Raw genomic sequence first — 15,897 nt, 5'->3', positions numbered from 1 at the left:
GTCAGGTTTCCACACAAGAGCTGAGGCATACAAAATAGATCGGGCCCCCCATCTATCTGATCTGAGCTTAAGCCGCAGTGCATTGCCACCTGCAGATTAATGACTCCCTGTTCTGCTCCTCACAGATGCAACCAAAGCTAATATATGCATTAAAGAACACTGGTATTTCACCATAAAGCATCTGACCATGTAAAGCAGTGTTTCTCACATCCGACTCGTATGTCTCTCTCTCTGTCTCTCTCTCACACACACACACACGTTTGTTTCTGTGAATTGTGGGGACTTTCCATAGATTTCTATAGATTTTATACTGACCAAACGATATTGTCGATCCCCTAAACCAACCCTAACCCTAAACCTAGCCCTCACAGAAAACATGTTTGCATCGTTACACTTTCTGAATAACATCATTTACTATTTTTAATATTTTTTTAATTATGCCTGCAGTCCCCACAATGTCAAAAATTTCAGGTTTTACTATCCTTGTAGGGACATTTGGTCCCCACAATGTAGCAAAAACAAGTACACACACACACCATATTTCACCTTAACAGTTTAATGTTAAATTATGTTTATCAAAGATTGCACTACCCTAATGATGCTTTAGTGTACAAACTGCAAAATGGGTCTCTGCTGCTTAACTTTCTATCAGCAAGTTCTGGGCACCCCAAATATCTGAGCTCAAACAGCAGATTTGCAGCTGCAGGTGACTGACTCTGCTCTGCTCCTTTAGTACATCCGACACAGGGTATCTGCAGGATTAAACATACAGTCACGTGACGTATAATGACATTAATAAGCAACGATCTGTGAAGTCACAAATAAACCATTCTTAAAAACCTTTAGTCTGCACAGTACTAAAGGGATCAATGCTGGTTAATTTTTCATTTTTCCTGTCACTAAGTTTGGGGCACCCCATCTATCGGATATCTGAGCTCAAAAAAAAAAATAAAATAAAAAGGAGTAGTTCAGTTCTGCTCTATACTGAACCACAACACTGTCACTTATCACTGATTGCTGCATGGCTGCACACATCAACCGTAAAGCGGTTGACCAAGTAAAGAGACCAGTAGGCATAATGTTGTAAATATTATAAGTAAGGAAGGTAATCTAACACTTGGAGGACTCCTACCTGGGCAACGGTTTACTCTCCTGGAAATAGCTCCTTTGACACGGCCAGATGCCTTTCAGAACCCTAAAAATTCCTGCAAACATAAAATAAGTGAACACATAGGGGTGTCCAATCCTGGTCCTCGAGGGCCGGTGTCCTGCAGAGTTCAGCTCCAACCACAATTAAACAAACCTGAACCAGCTACACAAATTTTCACTAGGCACAAAAGAAACATCCAGGCCGATGTGCTAAGGCACGTTAGAGCAGAAGCCTGCAGGACGGTGACCCTCTAGGACCGAGTTTGGACACCCCTGTCTTAAAATCTAAAACACCCATTAATACTAGGGCACTACTTGCATCAAAAGACATTTATTATTTGTTTATCAAACTCAGTTTATATAATTTGGACAACATTTAGGAGGAGGATGAACATCTAGGGTTTAAACAAGTGGCACTTTAATCAATTTGATTAGCACAATAAAGTAAATGCAATGCATTGAAACCACCACATTCGGTCTGTATCCACAATTTAAACTATTGATTCAGCACTGCTTAGATAAATTAATGTACATTTTCCATAAGTTAGAAATTAAGTCAATGACACACTTTCAAATTACTCCTGTGCAAACTCTCAAAAGGGTCAAAAGTTCAAATAGAGTTGTTTGTGTTGCACATCATAGAAGACAATATTAGCATTAGTTATTTTTGTTGAGGATAACCTATATAGTCCTCAGAACTACAGTTCAAATTCAACTCATACTTAGGGTTAGGGTTAGGGTTAGGGTTAACCCTAACCCTAACTTTGTGTGGATGTTTATCTAAATGTAACTCACCCATTTCCAGCAACAACAAAGCATCTGAGAAAGTGATTATTAATCTTCAGATTCACAGATCAATAGTGAATAAAACAAGACTCAAGTTCCTTCAGAACGTGACTGCAATAAATAGGCAGAGTAAATATAAGATTGAAGTACAATGGGAAAATAACATTTCTATATATTTGAAGAAAAAAAAAAAAAAAAAAATCTCAAAAATTCTAATTTTCAGAAGCTTTCTAACACTCCACCTTCCAAGTAACACTAACAACACTGCCTACTTCTTCTTCTTCTTCTTGTATCATTTATTGGCGGTTGACAAGCCAACTTATGGTGTATTACCGCCACCAACTGGACTGGAGTGTGAAGCTTCGACGGGGGTTACAACAACAACAACAAAAAAAAAAAAAAAAAAAAAAAAAACTAAATTCTTCCTTCCAATCCTGTAACTTTAAGATAATAGAGTATTTCTTTTTGCACTGTTGACTGTTCTGAAGCACAACTTAATAGATTTATTAAACTAAAATTAGTTATACTTAGATCCTTCAATTTCTTAGTCAACTCGCCTCTTTCTCTATTATATGCTGTACAGTGTAGAAGTACATGTTCAGTTGTCTCTACTTCACTACAGAATATACACAATCCAGTTTGGTGTTTTCCTATTATGTACAATGAATGATTTAACCCAGAATGTCCTATCCGCAGTCGTGTAATAATGATATCTTCTCTTCTGTTGTTGAGGCATACTCTCCCTTTACCAACTTGTTTTTGAATGCTATATAGGTGCCTACCCTTTATTCCCCTGTCCCACATTTCTTGCCACTTTTTATTGATTTGATTTTTGATTATTCCTTTTATTTCTGCTTTACTTAGTGGAATTTGCACTTCAATAGTCGTATGTTTCATCGCCTGTTTAGCCAATTGGTCAACTGTTTCATTCCCCTGTACTCCTACGTGAGCAGGTACCCATATGAACCTCAGGATTATACCCGTATTTTGTATTCTGAGCAGATTTATAAGTATTTCATAAATCAATTCTTGCCTTACTGTCGATGTCCCACCTGACAAACTATTTAGAGATGATATAGAGTCTGAACAAATAACTGCCCTTGTTGGCTTAACTTCCTCTACCCACTGAATAGCCAACAAAATTGCTATCAGCTCAGTTGTAAAAACAGATGCATAATTGGTTATCCTTTTCTGAATTTTGACTTGATATCTCTGAATGTATACAGCTGCAGCCGTATGCCCAGAAGCTGGATCCTTTGACCCATCAGTGAATATATGAAGCATTGAGGAATATGCTTGATCCAAATACTGTTGTACTACGACATCCTTATGTATAATTTTTTCGTTCTTAAACTTATATTGAAGATGAAAATCAACTTGAGGCATAGGAAGCAACCAAGGAGGAATATTTGGTATTACGACAGAAGGACTAACTGGAATATCAGTAATACCCAGATTCATAGCATCCTTATTTGCTGTCCAACCAAAACTTCTGATACCGTCATTTCCATATTCCCAACATTCTTTTAGTATTTCCTTAACTGGATGTGTCTCTGTATGTCCTTTTATATTAACCCAATAATTCATTGCTAACTTCAATTTACGCAACCTTATTGGCAATTCTCCTACCTCCACCTGTAATGCCGACAAAGGAGAGGATCTAAAAGCCCCACAACAAATTATTGATTGTGCCTGAACTGTTTCAACTTTCTTAATCCAAGATTCTGATGCAGATCCATAAATAATATATCCGTAATCAATTACCGATCTGATCAGAGCACAGTATATTCTTTGTAAAGATTTTCGACAAGCCCCCCATTCCATCCCTGATAAACATCTTAATATATTATTACTTCTTTTACATTTTTCTAATACTTTCTCTATGTGCGTCTTAAAAGTCAACCTACTATCCATCCATATTCCTAAATATTTTATAACTTTAACTTGTTCCAGTTCTTGTCCATATAGTTTCACTTTAATTTCAGGGATACTATTTCTCTTTGCAAAACAGACTAGTTGAGTTTTGGCAACTGGCAAACGGAAACTCCACTTATTGGCCCACTTTTCCACTTCATTAACCGCTGTTTGTATAATTTTGGTTACATGTGAAACATTACGTCCTCTTTTCCATATCGCCCCATCATCAGCATAAAGAGATCTTCCAATATCTATTTTGATATTTTGAAAAACATCATTTATCATTATGTTAAACAATATAGGACTGCATACGCTTCCTTGCGGAGTACCATTATCTATTTTGTATACTCTAGAATATGATGATCCAACCCTTACCTGAACTGTTCTATTAAGCAAAAAATCTTTTATCCAGTTGAACATTCTACCTACTATCCCTATTTGTTCCAACTTTATTAACAATCCCTCCTTCCAAATCATATCATACGCTTTTTCAATATCAAAAAATATACCTACTACCACTTCTTTATTGACTTGAGCCTTTCTTATATCGGTCTCTAAACATAATGCAGCATCTATTGTGCTGCGTCCTTTGCGAAAGCCACTCTGATGTCTTGAAATAATCCCTTTCCTTTCTAATATACAATTCATTCTGCATACAATCATGCGTTCCATTATTTTACATAAATTTGACGTTAGCGCGATGGGTCTATAACTTGTAGCATCATGCTTATTCTTTGCAGGCTTTAAGACAGGGATAATAATCCCATGTTTCCACACAGAAGGAAGTCTTCCTATGCTCCATACTTTATTAAAAAGACGTAATACACAATTCAGAGAGAAATCAGAAAAATTTTTAATCATTGTATAGCAAATCTCATCCTTTCCTGGAGATGTTTGCTTAGCTTCTCCAACGGCTCTCTTTAGTTCTTGCAAAGTAAAATCCATATCTATATGATCATTGGAAGGTCTTTTCTCCATCATAATATTTGGATGTTCTTTTTTACTTTCTTCTCTATTTATTTTCATTTCTTCTGTTATATTATCATTACTGTGTACCTTAACAAACACCCCTGCCAACATTTCTGCCTTCTCTACATTAGTCACAGCTATTCCTTCCCCACTACTCAGAGTGGGTATACCGGGATTTCTTTTAAATCCACCCATCTTTCTAAACATACCCCATACTTCACTAAAATCTACCTTCTCCCCTATAGAATCACAATAATTTCTCCAGTAGCTCTTTTTAGCAGCTCGTATTACCCTTCTAACCTTGGCTTGCTCTTTTTTATATGAAATGAAATTATCAAATATATACGTCCTCCTAATCCTTTTAAAAGCCTTATTTCGATCTAGAATTGATTTACTACACAATTCAGTCCACCATGGAACTGATTTCTTCCTTTTTATTTCTTTACTTTTGCCAATAATTTCTTCAGCTGTGTTATACAATACTTCACATAATTTTTCATTGTATAAATCTACATCCTCTGTTTCATAATTGAGAGTAAGCTCTTGCAGTTTTACCTTGCTTATATATTTAAATGCCTCCCAATTAGCCATTTTAAATTTCCACCTGCCAATTCTATCCTCTGTAATTTCATTAACATCCATTCCTATTTTACAACTAATGACATAATGATCGCTCCCTATTGTAGAATCTTCCCAAGTATCCCACATACATATCCCTGCTAGACCTTCTGACACCAGTGTTAAATCTATAGAAGAGCATCTACCCCTGGCTACATCAATTCTAATGGCTCTACCATCATTCATACATATCAGACTCTTCGAATCAATCATTTCTTCTATTACCTTACCATTATGATCAGTATTATTGCTTCCCCATAAAGTATTATACGCATTAAAATCTCCACACCATATCACCTTCTGATTACCCATTCCCATTACTTTTTCTAATACTTCCATACTTAATCTGTTGCAAGGATTGTAATAATTAATTACCTTAATACTCTGTTCTTTTAAAAATACCTCTACTATAATTGATTCATGCTCATCACCCAGCTCTATAACCCTATATGTAACTTCATTTTTAATGAATATAGCCACTCCTCCCCCATTACCTGTCTGTCTATCCCTTCTAATACTTGTATATCCTTGTATCACAAAATCTAAGTGAGGTTTCAACCAGGTCTCTTGTATGCATATAATATGAGGTTTATATTCCTTATCTTCTATTACTTTCTTAAACTCTTGCCCATTCGCGATCAAACTCCTTGCATTCCACTGTAGTATTAATAATACCATTAAGAGCCTCCACATGTTGACTGTGAATCTACTACTTGACCTTTAAGTTTTTCATTTACTTGTTCCAGAGTAATTCCCTCAAACTGTAGATGTTTCTCTGCTGCTTTAATTATGATTTTAATCCTCTCTGTTCTGCTTACAGTTTGTGCAGCACAGTTTATTACCTCAGCTAGAAACGTCATAAATTCAACTTTTCCCACTTTGAAGAAATCTTCATTTATTTTATGTTGCGATTGAGACGATCTGTTGTATTGATTCATTTGTACAGTTAATCCATTTCCTTGACCCTTTTCCATCTGTTTCACCTTTTTAATTGCCTCAGCATACGAAATCCCCTCACGTATTCTAACATTCTGAATTTTAACAGCTTTTTTTTGCGCCACGCATCCCCCAAAGCCAGCGCTATGTTCACCTCCACAATTACAGCATTTTTGTTTTGCCCCTTGTCCACATTTCCCGTATTCATGATTTCCACTACACCTAGCACATCTCTGATTTCCCTTACAAACAGCAGCAACATGACCATATTTTTGACACTTAAAGCATCTGACTGGGGGTGGCACATATGCTCTTACCAAATAGCTGACATATCCAGTATATACTCTCTCTGGCATTCTTTCCTCATCAAACTGAAGCACCACAGAGAGGCTATCTACTTTCTCTTTATTTCGTACACATTTCAATCTTTTTGCTTCAGTCACCTTAGCCCCCCGATACATTACTCTTTATCGTATCAGTTGATACCTCAATTGGAATTCCTGAAATTACCCCCTTTAACCAAGCTCTCTTGTATATTGTACAACTTACTGTCTGACCAAGCATTGCTTTAACACTTTGTAGCGCTTTCTGTTGTTTTTCATTGTTACAGAAGATTAGAATATTTCCATTCCTTAAAGTTTTGGCACTTTCTATATCACCTACCGCTTTTTTAAGTGCCTTGGTAAGTTTTACTGGATTGATCCCATTGCTATTCGCAAATTTCATGAGTACCTTATAATCCTCCTTGCTTGTTTTTGCCATCATTCTTTCCTTTTCACTGTCAGTTCCTGATTCATTTATACTCGTTTTCTTTCTTTTGCGATTTACAATTTTGCTCCAATCATTCATTCCAGTGTTCCCACCACTACATTCTCCCTCCATTTCTGAATCACTTCCGGTACTAACATCACTTCTCTCCATCGAAGCTCCACTCCTCCGTCCCCCACAACACTGCCTAACTTTCGCTGGTGGACATTTATACTCACGGGCACAACCATTGACATGGATGCAAGCAACCAGGAATTGATTTCAACAAACAACCAAATCTAAAGATTATAAACTTTATGTACAGGCATGAATTCACAACTTAGTATTTAACAGTCACGTATACACAGTTCAACTCATTCAATTTTAAAACAACGAAAATCCCCTTTATCCTCCAGTTTGGTTTCACCCACATCCCATGATGCACCACAGTAAAGATACAAAACGTAATTTCAGGAGTCACTCTGGTTTTTCAACTGGTTACAGAAAGCTGTTAGATTGGATTCTCAAATGGATTTATTTTGATTGACTTTATAGCATAAAAAATAATTGTTCTAGATTTTACAATAATGTTTAAGTTTAAAGAGTCACGACTTGCTTAAAAGGTAGGAAACATTAGGGGAGCGCGGGGTACAACCTAACACTTTTTGAATTTCTCACTTTGTGTAAATCCACCTGGGGTTGAGAGCATAACTTTATATGTCTAGTACACTTGTCTAGTACAAATATGTCGCTTTGTTTCATAATTACAGTGTATACGTTTTTCGTTATTAACCTCAAAAGAAAGGAAGTGAAAAGTGACAACATGCCCCGTAGGTGGGGTACATTGTAACATTTGAGGGGCACGTTGTAACATGACCATATGACAGCTTAAAATGTTATCTGATCGAATGAAAAAAATCTACACGACAAACTAAAATATTCTGTCAATAAAATTAGTAACTTAAAAAAAATGACGTTTTTTAAAAATTAAAAATAATCTAATTTTTGAGTTTCACAATGAACACATCGCAACCATGCGTGAGACACCGATATAAAGTTGGTTCGATGTTTGACGTTGGATGTTAGACAGATATTCCGCCGCGAAAAACTTCAATACATTCTTAGTGAATAAGTACAATTGCATACAAAATGTCTCATCTGAAAAGTATTAGAATGTAGAACTGAACACACATCACAGTTTATTTGTTTTAATCCTCATCGATATGTTGCAACGCATAAATGCTTTAGCAGCGGCGAGCTTGCGTTTAGGTCAGCTAGGGACCGTCTACAAAGTACATGTGAAAGACTAAAACGATTAATGTTTCCCATCCGAATGTTTTTTTTTTATTATTATTATTTTTTTTTTAGTTAACAAAACAAGAGCAATTTGTGCACCAATGTGATAAAGATATAAAGACAAACGCTTATAACACTCACTTGCATTTAAATAAGAAATACTGTAAACAAGATATGTGATTGTGGTTATATATTATTACTATTATTAAATAAATAAAATGAATAAAAGCAAAACAATATTAAAAATCATTATCATTCCATAATCCAGTGGTTATGCAGTGGGATTATTCCAGGTCCTTCTGAGAACATTTTAATGTTCACTGTATTCACAGAACTATGACACCAAAAAGTTGTTATTGAAATAAACCAATAAATAAATTCATTTAAAATAAACACACTTCTGTATCACCTTCATGGTGTGTGTCTGGTTTCTGTTTTTATAAGAACATTTTTATATTTGTTTTAGTCACAGAACTATAACAGAACACATGCCGTAGAAATTCAACAATTTAGTCAAAGCTGGCAAAAGTGTTGTTTTGACGTTGCATTGACTTGAATTTGAAAATCAATCTTAAAAAATATATATATATATATATATATATATATATATATATATATATATATATATATTATGACACTGTTTTATATCACAACTTTAAAGGGTAGACGCCACGGGAGCGCAAGCTACAGAGCGCTTTGGAAAGGAGGAAAGATCGGCGCGCCTCGCGTTTTCCACGCGTTTTTAGGCGCGATATTTGAACGCCCCCTAAAAGGTAGAATAACATTCTCTAAAAACATTCTACAAATGTTTATTAATAACAACATTATCCTCTAACATTCTAATCGATTTAAGTGGGAAGCTTCACATTGGATATTGGATGTGGACTCAAATGATGCTCAGAAGTCAAATTTAGGTCGAAAGTAAAAACCAACCTTTATTTACACAAGGTCTTATTGAGTTTAACAGAGGTTTAAATGTCGATGTCCATTTGAAAGTAATAGTTTGGTTTGATGTCACCATTATGGTGAGAAGTGTTTGCTTTAGTTGAGCAAAACTGACTCCTGATTTTTCAACCTTTTTCTCTAGCTGCTGTAGTTATGTGTATCACAGCAAAAACAGCATGAGAAAATGTGGTCAGCTGATGGTCATCTATAATGATAGTGACATAGTGATATGATTTCATTTAGACTAACTTAATTGCACCTTGTGGGAACTCAATAGTTCTGAAAACTGATATTCAGCAGAATTTTAATTAATAAGTTTTAAAACCAACCAAGTTAATTTGACACAAACATCAAGTATCAGTGTATGAATCTCAACAATGGTGACTTGCTGCAATGTATTATGGCTGCATCATACAAAACTCAGCTAGGGCTCCCAGAATGCATTGCGGCATGAAGCATGTCACCATTGTGACATGCTTCATTGATTCGTACACTGATTCTTGATGTTTGTGTATGTTGAAACACTCAGTAGTTTAAAAAGAATCTAAAACAGTGTTTAAAAAAAAACACAAGTAGAAACACATTTTTTTGTTTAGAACATGAGTTTAATAACATAAATTAGACTTTAGATGTGATCAAATCACTACATCATTAACATCAGCAAATTATCAGCATCACCTGACCAGTTTTCCTCGCAGTTCTTGCCATGACAAAAACAGTCACAACTGCTAAAGAAAAGACTGAAAAGAGTGAAATTGTCCAACTAAAGCAAACGCTCCTCACCATAATGGTGACTTCAAACCAAACCTTTACTTTCAATCAACATCCAAACCTCTGTTAATTTCAATAAAAACTTGTGTAAATGTATGTCAGAAATAAAACCAATCTGGTTTATAATAAGTGAAGCTGGTAATGCTGTTTTTGGAGTTATGTAATGATGCTGGAGCTTGACATCAAACAAAGGTTGTGTTTTCACTTTCAACCAAAATGTGACATCTGAGCAATGTAAGTCCACATCTAGTGTGATGGGAATCTTTATTAAAATGTTAGAGGATAATGTTCTAACAATGTTATCAATAAACATTTGTAGAATGTTTTTAGGTAATGTGATCCTACCTTTTAGGAGAGAATATTATGGGAACTAAAATAAAACTTGCCGCTGAAAACATTACCAGAATATGAAATATTTCTAGCTGGGACATACTATTAAAAATAAAAGCAATACATAATTTAGTTAAAAATAAATACAATCTTCTATCTCAGGTTTAAAGGATGTGTCTTGTTACAGATTTAATAAACAATATTTTGCAGTAGTTTTCATTGTCAAAAGTGATCCAGAAGTCACGCTATTGACATTTTAAAATCACTTGTGAAATCTTCCAAAGAGTGTCCTGTATTACTGCCCCCTAGAGGAACATACTGCTGTTGTGACTTTTGAGTTTGACATTCAAACTTATAAATTCATTTAAAATCAATACAGTCTTCTATCTTAACTTCAAAGGGTGTGTTTTGTTACTGGTTTCTAAAATAGCATTTTGGTGGTGGTTTTAGTCACAGAACTATAATAGAACACATACTATTGAAAATGAAACCAATGCATGAAGTAGTTTAAAATAAATACAACCTTTTACCTCAGCTTCAAAGGCTGTGTCTTGTTACACATTTTACAGTAGTTTTCATTGTCAAAAGTGATGCAGAAGTCACGATATTGACATTAAAAAATCGCTTGTGAAACCTTCCAAAGAGTGTCCTGTGTTACTGCCCCCTAGAGGAACATACTGCTGTTTTGACTGAGTTTGACATTCAAACTATTTAAAAAAAAATCATTTAAAGTGCATACAGTTTTCAATCTTCAACACACAAAAGCTGTGTCTTGTTCCTTGGGCCTAAAAGAGCATTTCCATGCAAGTTTTACTGTCATATGTAAATCAGGATACATGCTATTGTATTAAATTCAAATCTGTTAATAAATTCATTTAAAATGATTGCAGTTTTCTTTCTCAAATCTAAAGAATGTGTCTTATTACAGATTCCTGGAAGAACATTTTGGTGGTGGTTTTAGCCATATGACTATAATAGAACACATACTATTGAACATGAAAGCAATACATAATTTAGTTTGAAATAAATACAATCTTCTATCTCAGCTTCAAAGGCTGTGTCTTGTTTCAGATTAAAAAACAAACATTTTGCAGTAGTTTTCATTGTCAAAAGTGATGCAGAAGTCACGCTATTGACATTTAAAAATCACTTGCGAAACCTTCCAAAGAGTGTCCTGTATTACTGCCCCCTAGAGGAACATACTGTTGTTTTGACTTTTGAGTTTGACATTCAAACATATAAATTAATTTAAAATCAATACAGTCTTCTATTTCAACTTTAAAAGGTGTGTCTTGTTTCTGATTCTCAAATGCACATTTCAATTCAGGTTTTACTGTCATATGTCATTCAGGACACATGCTATTGAATTAAAATTTAAATCTGTCAATAAATTAATTTAATTGCATGCAGTTTTCCATCACAACTTCAAAAGCTGTGTCTTGTTACTGGTTTCTAGAAGAATATTTTAATGTTGGTTTCAGTCACAGAATTATAAGAGAACACATGCAAATAAAACTGAATTTCCAATTCTATTAGACAAAAAAAAAAAAAAAAAAAAATTCAAGGGTCTGTTTTGTTTCTTTAATAACACTATTTTTTCTGTTTGTTTTGTTTTTGTTTTTGTTTTGTTTTTTGAGAAAAAAAACAGTCCATATATAGTGTATTATTTTATTGATATATAATACATAAATTATCATATGAGTATGGAACAATACAAATTACGATGTAGCTAAATACAATGTAGCTCTAGATATAAATAAATAAACATACATACATAAATATTTCATTATGCATTGTGACTTCTACATCACTTCTGACAATGAAAACTACTGCACAATGTTCTTTTATTTGAATATTTTTTTATTTTATTTTATTTAAATAGTTGAATGTCAAACTCAGTCAAAACAACAGTATGTTCCTCTAGGGGGCAGTAATACAGGACACTCTTTGGAAGGTTTTCAAGCTATTTTTAAATGTCAATAGCATGACTTCTACATCACTTTTGACAATGAAAACTACTGCAAAATGTTCTTTATGAAATATATAACAAGACACAGCCTTTGAAGCTGAGGTAAAAGGTTGTATTTATTTTAAATTAATTTATAAGTTTGAATGTCAAACTCAAAAGTCAAAACAGCAGTATGTTCCTCTAGGGGGCAGTAATACAGGACACTCTTTGGAAGGCTCTGCAAGCTATATTTTAATGTCAATAGCGTGACTTCTGCATCACTTTTGACAATGAAAACTACTGCAAAATATTGTTTTGATAAATCTGTAACAAGACACAGCCTTTAAACCTGAGATGGAAGCTTTTATTTATTTTTAACTAAATTATGTATTGCTTTCATGTTCAATAGTATGTGTTCTATTACAGTTACATGACTAAAACCACCATCAAAATGTTCTTCTAAGAATCAGTAACAAGACACATTCTTTAGATTTGAGAAAGAAAACTGCAATCATTTGAAATGAATTTATTAACAGATTTGAATTTAATTCATAGCATGTATCCTGATTTACACATGACAGTAAAACTTGCATGGAAATGCTCTTTTAGGCCCAAGTAACAAGACACAGCCTTTGCAGTTGAGATGGAAAACTGTATGCATTTTAAATGAATTTATTAAAATAGTTTGAATGTCAAACTCAGTCAAAACAGCAGTATGTTCCTCTAGGGGGCAGTAATACAGGACACTCTTTGGAGGGTTTCACAAGTGATTTTTAAATGTCAATAGCGTGACTTCTGCATCACTTTTGACAATGAAAACTGCTGCAAAATGTTCTTTATAAAATCTGTAACAAGACACAGCCTTTAAACCTGAGACAGAAGCTTTTATTTATTTTTAACTAAATTATGTATTTCTTTCATGTTCAATAGTATGTTTTATTATAGTTACATGACTAAAACCACCACCAAAATGTTCTTATAGGAATCAGAAACAACACACATCCTTTGAAATTAAGATAGAAGAGTGTATGTACTTTACATTGATTGACCTACTCGTTGATATTTCAGTATCATGTGCTGTGTTATAGTTTTGTGAATAAAACCAACATTTAAATGTTCGTCTATGAACCAGTAACAAGACACAGCCTTTGAAATTGAGATGGAAAACTGTATGTTTCAAAAATGAATGTGTTAACAGATTCAAATGTAATTCAATAGCTTACATCCTGATTTACATTTGATAGTGAAAGATGGCTGTAAATATTGATCTTTGAACAAGTAATAAGACACACCACCTGGAGTTTACATATCAAACTGTGTACATTCTACAATTTATTTATTTAAACTCCTGAATGTCAAATTTGTTCAAAACAAGTTCAATATCTTCCTGTAGGGGGCGGTAAACTGCACAATCTTTGTCATGCTTTAAAAGCTTTTTCTCAGTGGTTTCATTTCAATAACTTTTGTTGTGCTATAGATCTGTCAATAAAACATATATCTAAATGTTCTTTTATGAACCAGTAATAAGACACACCCCTTAAATTTGAGATTTATCTTTTATACATTTCACAAGTGAAGCATTTAGATGAAATAATTGTACTTTTTGCTCTTCGTTTTGCACTTTGCAGACGGTCCCTATCCTGCACTATTACATTATAAGCTCTATCAGTTACAGCACATTAAGGCACGTTAAAACAAATAAAACATATTGTGTGTTCTCTTCTACATTTGGAAACAGTTAGAATGCAGTATGTTTCTTGTCATTGTGTTCAGTCGTTAAAGAACTATTGAAGATTTCCAAGGCTGAATCTCTGACAAATGTCAAACGTCAAACATCCAACCAACTTTATATCGGTGCGTGAGACGCCCTGATCGCAAAACACAGCTATACAGTATAGCTTAAAACAATGTGCGCAAATAGATTAAACGCTTTCAGACATTCATAAAAAAACACTCCCCTCCCTCCATAGAACTCATCGAGCACGAGACACATAAACGAGACAAAATGCTTTACATATCTTGAAATAATAATTTCTCAACATTAAACATCGATTGACAGTCTTTATTCACCTGTTTCTTGTGATTTCTTATTAAAATCCATAAAAATAAATAGTGGAAATTACATCGCTCGTGTCATAGAATAGTTTAATAATAGCGGAGCAGATTGTAACCCAGTGTTACAAAGTTCCCCATCAGCGCGAATGGAATATAAAACTGGTTCGTGTCTTCTGCTGGTTTGCGAAGCATTAATAAACTTTCTAAGCTGATAAATAAAAGATTGGAGATTAAAATAATAGCAGATTTGTCTCATTTTAAATGAATACTAAAAACTGAGATGAAAGATTTTCGTCAGCCAAAAATGTACTTTTACTATGGTAAATTAAACATTCAGCGAAATCTTCAAAAAGCTTTTGAATTAACTCCGCGTTAGTTTGTGCCCCGCTCCCCGCCTACTCATAGTAGAGGAAAAAAGGAAAATGTTACAAATATAAGTTACATTCTTAAATCTGGTTTGTACTTTGTAGATGATAATCATCATCATAATTATAGATATGATTATAATCATAATAAAATTATTTATTTTGTATTTTGACGACAGAACAACTAAATGTCTCTGTTTTCAATTTCAGAAATGGTCACCTTATGTTGGCAAGAACATTTAGATTGATTTTTAGGCAGTAAGTATTTTTTATATATTTTCAAGATGCTGCAGTGTCAGTATTTATCCATTACTATCCCAGTGATCATGTGTCTTTGCTGGATTATTTTTCTTTTACTGTTGTATTACATCCGGAATTCCGGATAAAAAAAGTAATTCATTAAGCCTTGTCATATTTGCTCAGTTTTGAGGATCCTTTAAGCATTCTGGAAGTATGCAGACATAGGCTTTGACTTTAATCTTTTGATTTCACTGACTGATAATCATTTGAAAACTTGCTTTCCGAATTTAGGCGTTCATTTAGCACTAATTCTAATGCTTTAAGTTAAGTTAAAATGCTTTTTAAGTTAAGTTATTCTAATGCTTTGTTGTACTGTACTTTTTCAGTCACACAGTAAATGATGTTTTCTTTTCTTATATTTGACTGTGTGTGCCGTTCTCAGTGTTACTAAAGGAGCAGATGATATTGCTGGCAGCAGAACTTCCCTCAAACTGTAACCACGTTCGCCTTATTTTTGCCCTAAATCGTGAATTAAGCCTTGAAAAAATGTTAACGTTACATGTTTGAGGTTTTTCAGACGATGATTATTAATTTTGTAGGTGAACGGTGCTCTGCTATGGTTAAAAAATTAAAAGAAAAATACATCAAAAAAAAAAAAAAAAAAAAAAAAAGATTTATTTGTCGCTTCTGTCCCTGTCCCTTTATTTTTATAGCACTTTATACAATAACCGATTGTTTTAAAGAAGCAAACTGTAAAGACGAGGAAAACTCCGCTATGCAGCAGCTGGTACGCTGTTGCAATTTATGCTGTTGGCATTTAACAGT

At 34.0% G+C, this 15,897-nt stretch overlaps 1 long non-coding RNA gene across 1 annotated transcript; it reads right to left on the bottom strand.

The window, feature by feature from the left end:
* Window positions 1–630: 630 nt before the first annotated feature.
* LOC127165089 (uncharacterized) lies at window positions 631–2,048 on the bottom strand. Its single transcript, XR_007827734.1, has 3 exons — window positions 1,945–2,048; window positions 1,133–1,205; window positions 631–752 (listed from the first exon to the last, which is right to left on the bottom strand). It is a non-coding gene; the product is annotated as an uncharacterized LOC127165089 (long non-coding RNA).
* Between the last annotated feature and the right edge of the window lie 13,849 nt (window positions 2,049–15,897).

The sequence above is a fragment of the Labeo rohita genome, chromosome 5, assembly GCF_022985175.1.
Source record: "Labeo rohita strain BAU-BD-2019 chromosome 5, IGBB_LRoh.1.0, whole genome shotgun sequence".
In the NCBI taxonomy this organism is placed as follows: Eukaryota; Metazoa; Chordata; class Actinopteri; order Cypriniformes; family Cyprinidae; genus Labeo; species Labeo rohita.
Note: the sequence above shows the minus strand (reverse complement) of the source record. Positions and strands in the feature narration are given on the sequence as shown.